We start from the raw sequence: 8,734 nt of genomic DNA on the forward strand, positions 1-8,734 counted from the left end.
CAATGATCCCATCTCCCTCCCTGTGAGTTATCAACACCTTGATCCAGTGATCATTGGGGGATCAGAGATGGAGAGGGTGAGCAAATTTAAATTCCACTGCCTTCTTGTTTACATTTCTCTCATTTGCATACATATCTTTTCTTGTGTACAGTCTTTTTCCACTACCGATAAGTAGAAAATTCTGTCTGGCCTGCAGGAAAAAGAATCTCATGCATGTTCTCTGACTATAAATCTGAACTTTGAACTCAGCTCTTTTGTCCTTTGATTTTGCTGATCTGTGTCCACTTTGCAATGTGGCCAACAGGCATGAAATCAGCTTCATGACATATCCAGCTCGGGATCTCAGTCACTCTCAACTCTTATGACCAGCGAGGATGTGCTGGTTGGCTTTGCACTGATATCAGCATACCCTCCAACTTAAAAAGGAGGAAGGCAGAGCTAATAAAATAGAGGACATTTGTTGGTCATGTGCAGAGTGGGTTTTGGAACATGAGAGGAGAGAGATGCTACTGGAGATTTCAAAATTTTCTAAATGTTGAACCATCTACTGGAGGTTTGCAGGAGCTTGGGAATTTTCTTTTAGACATACAGACATACAGCATGGAAACAGGCCCTTTTGGCCCACAAGCCCATGCTGCACAATTACCCCCAATTAACCTACAACTCTCAGTACGTTTTTGAATGGTAGGAGGAAACCAGAGTCCCCAGGAAAACCCATGCAGACAGGGGGAGAATGTACAAATTCCTTAAAGACACCGCAGGATTCAAACCCTTCTTCCAAACAATGATACTGCAACGGCGTTGCGCTAACTGCGCCGCCCCATTACTGCGAGAGCAGAAATGACAGGATTAGAATGCACGTTTGGACTCTGTGGATATGGTGCAGTTGGGCAGAGGTGAACCATGGAGAATATGTGTCTGGAGTGGGACAAGGGTTTGAATGAGAGGTTTCAGAAGCACTGGTGAGCCCGCTCTCAGGAGATGTCACAGAAGCAAATGGAGCTTCCAGTGTCTGAACAAGCTTTGAAATTCTACTCCGAGGCAACATTAGATCGAGGGGCACTCAATTAAAGGGGAAGATTTTGAATGGGATACATTGCAATGTTTGATGGTATCTGAGCTTCCTGCTTTCTCTTCTGTCAGGCAGTGCTGCATCCAATTGGGATGATTGTGTCCCCCACCCACCCTCAATCCCTGGTGGAAAATAAACAAACAGACTGCTTCCTAAGGGAACTAAGTGCATTTGCCAATTTGTTTATCATCCAGTGCTCATCTACACCTGGACACCCTAATGAGTGTCACTTCAGTCAGGTTTTATGATCGTGTTGATTAAAGGTACAGCTGATGTTACTTCGCCAGGCCAGGTGAAGCCAACGCTTGGCACAAAGCCCCATTGTTGGGCTGGCCAATTATAAGGTGCCACAGATGCATGGCAGAGGGAACTCACAAGATCAAGGTACAGGCCGAAGTGTAGCCAGCCCCTTCCCCCTCATCCCTTATTTTAATACCACTTTCATTTGATTAATCTCAAAGCTTCACCATTCCTCGAGATAATGCAATAAGCCATTTATTTTATACAGAAATGAAAGACTAGGAGTTGGTTCCACTGAAGTAAGAAGACTTTCATTGATAAGATGTTTATACTACGTAAGAAGAGCTTTTGACAAATATTGGCAGGGAATCAGAAGTACTGGTGGAGAGTTTGAAATGTCATTATTGTGGCACAGACACTTGGCAACATTGGCGTTGATTGTGGATCATTGACTAAACATCTCCTCGATGTGTTCTACTTTCCCACGCAGGTGTTCTAATCTGGAATGGGTTGTGTGGATATCCTCAAGACCAACTGGATAAATGAAGTTGTCTGATCCTGAATATTTTGCAATCTGGGGGAAGAATGTACAAAATATGTTTAATTTAAAGTGCAAATATTGACACTATTGTCTGCCAATGGGTGACACTGCTTTAGCCAATGAAGGAGGTGGGACTCGTTCGTAGAGCCATAGAGAGGGAGGGCATGGAAACAGCCCTTTCAGTCCAATGACTGCACCCTGAGCATCAACCAACCATGTGACAATGATCCCACATTCTCATCAACCCCCTTCTCACGCACAAATTATCATGACCTGCAAACTCCACACAGACAGTATTTGAAGTCCAGGATTGAACCCAGATTTCTAGCAGGGTGAGGCAATGACTCTGCCATGGCTGCAAGACTGTGTGGTTAAGCAGGCAGATTCTACTTAAAAGTAGGAATGTTCATCCATTAAATACAATAAATAGTTGATCATTTACATCATGGAAATTATGTGCATAAAATTAATTCCAGGGATTTACAGAAATTCAGTTCCAAGCAATGAGAAACATTTGTTCATCTCCATATGTTCCAGAACCTGTGGTTTTGCTGAAGGTAACTTTCATTTTGTTACATACTAGAACAGCAACAATGGAAATTCACCAATACCATGGAATCTTCAAAACAATAATTTTTATTTATAACTATTAACATTATAACACTTTTTACTTAACTCCAAACTTAACTCTGTGTGTGTCTGTCTGTCTGTCTGTCTGTCTGTCTGCATGCCCATGTTTGTGGCAAAAACCATTACAGTTCAAGCATAATTCTAAAGAGATGATTTTAAAGTTTAAAAAAAACACAGACACACAAATTCTGGAGAAACTCAGCAAGTCAATCAGTGCCTTTATGTAGCAAAGGTAAAGATACATCACCAACTTTTCGGGCTTGAACCTTTCATCATTTTAAAGTTCAGTCAGTTTCGTTTTGAAACTCATATTCTTTAAATTGTTGCTCATGTGCAATTATGGAGTAGTGTGAGGCATCAGACTTTTCAAAAAATCATGCATTTCTTGTCGGGTAGTTTTCAGAGAATTCTTTCTTCCTACGAATGATTTCCTCCCTCTTACATGGGGGTTACTGACCTTGTGATCTCTGCATGACAGTTTCACAAACCCAGACAAGGGTTATATGAAGTGCCATGTAGAAATGGTCACAGCAGATCTGCCCTCTCTCTTTTAAAGAGACAGTCGGAAGTGGTCATTCGCTTTCAGAAGCCACCTATTCTGTATTCTCCTTTGACCAGGAGTAACGTAACAGTACCTTTCTGGTTACTCTATTTCAATCCTGTGTGACTTACAGGATAGATAAGCAACTGCATCAATCCTGTGTTACCTATAGGATGGTAAGGTGTCTTCTGGCTTCAGTTTAAAATTAGTTTCTTAACATTCAAAAATGCTTTCTGTCTTGAAGTGTCTTTACCACATACTGGGAGCTGCTGATCAACAAATCTGTTTCCACATCTTGCTTCAAAATGGCTTGTTCATTTTTGTGATGACAGCATTAACTCTGGATCAGAAAGTCATGGGTTTGATCCCCTCTCCCAATGAACGATATTTCTGCACAAGACGAAGGGAATGCTGTGACATTGGAGATGCTGTTTCTTCAAATAATCAGAGAGCCCATCTTTCCTCTCAGGTTTTGCAAATGATTTCCCGTGACTATTTCAGAGAAAATCAAGTGAGTTCTTCACCTTCACCTTTGTCCAAAATTGAACTCATAATTATCACAAATTGAAAACTAATTAGCCGATATCTCTGTTACTTCTGGCTATGCGACTTGGCTGTGTATAAATTGGCTGTTGTGTTTCTCTGTTACGACATCAGATGATACAAAGGTTGGAGGTGTGATGGATGGTATAGAAGGTTGTTGTAAGATTACAACAGGACATAGACAGGATACAGAGTTCGACAGAGAAGTGGTAGATGGAGTTCAATCCCGATAAGTATAGAGTGGTGCACTTTGGAAGGTTGAGCTTGAAGGTGGAGTATTTGGTTAATGACAGTTTGGAGGAACAGAGTAATCTTGGAGTCCAGGTCCATATATCCTTCAAGGTAGCTTTGCAAGTTGGTAACAGGGTTAAGAAGGTATGTGGTGTGTTTAGCCTTTGTTGGTCAGGGGATTGAGTCCAAGAACTGTGAGGTAATGTGGCAGTTCTGCTTAGATTACACTTGAAGCATTTGTGTTCAATTCTGGTCACCTCAATACTGGAGGACATAGATGCTTTGGAGAGGGTGCAGGGGAGATTTACCAAGATGTTGCCCTGATTGGAGAACATGCTATATGAAGCAAGGTTGACAGATTTAGGGTTTTTCTCTTTAGATCAACAAAGGATGAAAGGTGACACAGAGGGGCTTAGATCAGGTGGACAGCCCACACCTTTTCCCTGGGGTGGCAATAGCAAATACCAGAGAACATCTGTTTAAGGTGAGGGGAGGATAGTTTAAGGGAGAGATCAGAGGTACATTAGGTCCTTTACACAGACTGTGGTGAGTGCTTGGAATGCATTGCCAAGGGTGGTTCAATAGGATTATTCCAAAGACTGTTAGATAGACACAAGGATGTAAGAAAATTAGAGGACTATGGGAGTGAGGTCGGGAAGGATAAAAACACAATGCTGGAGAAATGCACCAGGTCAAACAGTGTACTTTATATGGCAAAGATAAAGAAACATAACCAACATTTCGGGCTTAAGCCCTTCATCAACCCAGAAGAAGGGCTCAAGCCCAAAACGTTGGTTATGTATATTTATCTTTGCTCCATAAAGGACACTGTCTGACCTGCTGTCTTTCTCCAGCATGGAGTTTTTACTTCAATCATGTTGTCTGCAGACTTTTGTGTTTTACTAGTGAAGGATAAGATTGTTGTGGAGTAGTTTTGGACCACATCATGGGGCTGAAGGGCCTGTACTGTGCTGTATTCTATGTTCTTTCACTGTCGCCTCAGAAACACACAATAGCTGTAAAATGTGCTGTGTAGTTTGCAGGTTGCGATGGGTTATTGTAAATACACGCTCTTCCCCAATTTCCTTCCTGCTCTAAATGCTACTGGCTCACTTATCCTCTATTCGGTGACTGCAGTAAACACCCACCTCTGGTGCAATGGCTTAGAATGAGAATTCTTTTCAAAATATTGCATGCATTAGCCAGTATCCTTGGCTGGAGGCCCCTATAGTATTGAAAAGCTGTACTGCTGAGCAAACCTAACCTTCAAAGTGGAATAACAAGCTATTGAGATGACTAAGTAGATGAGTTTACTGATGACACACAGATGAGTCACAACATCACAGAAGGTATTAGTTACAGATTTTGTTCGTTCAATCGAATTACCTGGCTATAGGTGAAGTTCGTCAATTACCAGCCATCCTGGACACAGAAAGGCAGAAAGAAATAAGTCCTGGATTTTATCCCAACTACGTGCAACCTATGGCGGGTAGCAAATGGGAACAAGCCAATCTATAGCAAGTGGAATTATCACCGATTCTCCTACCACGTGGCGAGACAGGGAGACTGTAGACATAGCGATCTGGAGCAAAATAAACTTGGAGGAACTCGACCGCTCAAGCAGCATCAGTTCAATGTTTCGGACCGGAACCCTTCATCAAAACTGACTGCATTTTTATTGGTCCAGATTCCAGCAGTCTTAATGAAGGGTATGGGGACACCAATACCCCTGAGCAGAAAGCTCTGTAAAAGGTAGTCGACACAACCCAGGACATCACAGATGAAACCCTCCCCATGAACGTAAGGGGAACGCTGCCATCAGAGAGCAGCAGCAAAAATAAAGATCCCCATCACCCAGCACGCTCTCTGTTCTCGCTGCTGCCATCAGGAAAGAGGTCTAGGTCCCACAAGGCTCGCACCACCAGGTTCAGGAACAGCTGCTACCCCTCCACCATCAGACTCCTCAACAGCAAACACAATCAGGGACTCATTAAAGGACTCTTACTTTTGCACTTTATTAATTTTTTTCTCTCTCTCTCACTATTGGTCAGTTTGTTTACATTTCTTTATTTGTTTACATGCATACGTTGAGTCAGGGTTTTTTCGCACCACCATTTCTGGTATTTCTGCCGTGTCCACAGGGAAAAAAATCTCAGTGTGGTATATGCTGAAGGGTTTGGGCATGAAACACCAATCATTCTTTTTCTCCCACTGATGCTGTCCAACCACTGGGCTCCTCCAGCAGATTGTTTTTTTTTACTCCAGATTCCAGCATCTGCAGTCTCCTGTGTTCTCTCCCTGTCCTGTCACCTTGCCGTCCTCCCCCATCCCATCTACTTACCAGCTTTGTGGTCAGGGCCAATCCAAAGGCACGGTATCACTTGGGGTAGAGCTGCGGCCTCGCAGGTTCAGCGACCCGGGTTCAATCCCGATCGCCGAAGCTTCAGCGAAACCACACATCCTTGGACTGTGTGGGGGTTGTCCAGCTGCTCCAGTTTCCTCCCACATCCCCTCAGAGCTGCTGGTTGGCAGGTTAATTGGGGCATTTGTCAACTGCTGCTAATGTGCAGGTAAGTAATAGGGATCTGCGGAAAGGGGGCGTTGAGTTGATAGGATAGCAGTGAGAATGGGTAACAGTAATAGGGATCTGCGGAAAGGGGGCGTTGAGTTGATAGGATAGCAGTGAGAATGGGTAACAGGGTAAAATAATGGAGGAGTACAACTGAGCTATGAGCCTGCATCATAATGAGTAATGAGGATTTCTTGTCACAATGTATGGATCCGTAAGAAATTCTTAGCCTATGGACCTCCACACTTCATGGATCAAAATGGTCTCCTATCTCATAAGATAATATGTTCATGGTGCTATTTATCCTCAGTGTTCTAAATTTAAATTTAATTTTTAAAATGTTAAAATTTAAATTTCAACATTCATCATGGTATCAGGCCCTTCGAGCCCACGGTCCCATGCCGCCCAAACACCCCCAATTAACCTAAAACCCCCATACATTTTGAAGGGTGGGAGGAAAACGGAGCACCCAAAGAAAACCCACAAAGACATGGGGAAAATGTACAAACTCCTTACAGTCAGTGCTGGATTCAAACCCGGGTTGCTGGCGCTGTAAGAGCGTTGCACTGACCGCTACGCTAACCGTGCTGCCCCTGAAAGCCAATTTTGAGAAAAGTTCTAATCAATTTTGTTCTCAGAAAACACCAACAAAACAGACAATCTGACTCTTAATGCATCACTTTGTTGGGGAATCCTGCTTTGTGTAAATCGGCAGCCAAGCACCCTACAATAGGTTAATATTTCAAAAATACTCCATGGGTAGCAAATTACTTTGCAGACTCCTGTGGGCATGTGCAGCACTTTTATGTGCAAATCCACATTTCTACCTTGGCAAGGCTTTTATTTTTAATCACTGAGGATAAAATGCACAGTCAACATTTACTTATAAGCATTTACTGTTTATGGGTCTTAAGAGTTATCCAGTCTGTCCTGCGGTGAACTAAAATATCCAAGAGAAGAAAAGATTATGTCAATTATGCAAGGAATCCAGATACTGAAGCTGGATAGGTAACATTTCAAAATATGACTGCAAACATTGATTTTGGGCATGTTTTCTGCAGAGAAGAAGTAAAATGAGGGCCAATTCCTGGCGTACATCCAGTGGCTCCATGGACATTTAAACCAGTGATTCTCAACCTTTTTCTTTCCACCCACATACCACTTTAAATAATCCCTATGCCATAGTTGCCCTGTGATTAGTAAGGGATTGATTAAGGTGGCATGTGGGTGGAAATAAAAAGTTTGAAAATCACCGTTTTAGTCATACCTAATTGACTCGTGACGTGCACAGTTTCAGAACTCCAAAGGAAATGGGCCAATGACAATTTTTCTCAAGCAAAATATTTCAGTAACAATTGGGTCTAGAGCAGTGGTTCTCAACCTTCCCTATTCACCCACATCCCACTTTAAGGAATTCCTTACTAATCACAGAGCACGGATGGCATAGGGATTACTTAAGGTGTACGTGATTGGAAAGAAAAAGGTTGAGAACCACTGATTTAAACTATACCCAACTCAATATTGGCCCAGGCTAAAATAAGTGGTTGGTATTGGGAACAAACCTTAGATACTGTAGCTATTAAATTGAGAAGCCCGATATCTATTCTGGCCTTGATAATGGATATTGATTGAAGGACATTACTTACCGGTTTTTTGTTGGAGCCCCAAATTCTCTCGAGAAGAATCAAACATAGAATGAGTGACAAAAACCCTACGATTTTGATTTGAATGTTTTGACCTGCGACTAACTCTTGGATCTGTAACCAATCATCGACTCCAAAGCACCAATCCTCAGGGAGATATGGCAGACACCACTGAGGAGTAGAAGGAGAATTAACATCAGCAAGATCCTCTTGAAACACTTCTATGCCAACTCTTGCCCAAGCGGGCTGAGTTGGGCATTTTGAGTTGGCACCCTTCAATATGACTATCAGGAGGATAAACAAACCAAAATTCATTTGTAATTGCATTTTCCACCCAGTGAAGACAACAGATTTTCAACGGTTTTGAAACACGAAAACATTTCATTGTTAGGCAGCATTCAGAATATATGACTTCATAATGGTGAATTATTTGGTCAGTCACTCCATTAATGATGAAGTCACATCAGGCCCAAAGTGACCCCAGAATTCTTTTCTTGATAGCATGTCAATTGGCCAGTGACATTGAACATTATTTTGTCAGATTTTTTTAATCAAGTGGAAATAAAAGACACTCATGAAAAAAAATAATCCAGTTACAGACATCCTGAGGTGAATGTCTGCCAAGCTGCCTGTCTCCCCTCTGGCGAGCCTTGCTGTGCATATTCTCTACCGTTAAGGTCACTCCCCTCGGGTATAACTGTGTATGCACCTATTGTCTTTCATT

At 42.4% G+C, this 8,734-nt stretch overlaps 1 long non-coding RNA gene across 1 annotated transcript; it reads right to left on the minus strand.

Annotated features, from left to right (window-relative positions):
- Window positions 1-1,545: 1,545 nt before the first annotated feature.
- Window positions 1,546-8,410, minus strand: LOC138744251 (uncharacterized). Its single transcript, XR_011345404.1, has 2 exons — window positions 8,014-8,410; window positions 1,546-1,886 (listed from the first exon to the last, which is right to left on the minus strand). It is a non-coding gene; the product is annotated as an uncharacterized lncRNA (long non-coding RNA).
- Window positions 8,411-8,734: the final 324 nt, after the last annotated feature.

Source organism: Narcine bancroftii, chromosome 10 (assembly GCF_036971445.1).
Source record: "Narcine bancroftii isolate sNarBan1 chromosome 10, sNarBan1.hap1, whole genome shotgun sequence".
In the NCBI taxonomy this organism is placed as follows: Eukaryota; Metazoa; Chordata; class Chondrichthyes; order Torpediniformes; family Narcinidae; genus Narcine; species Narcine bancroftii.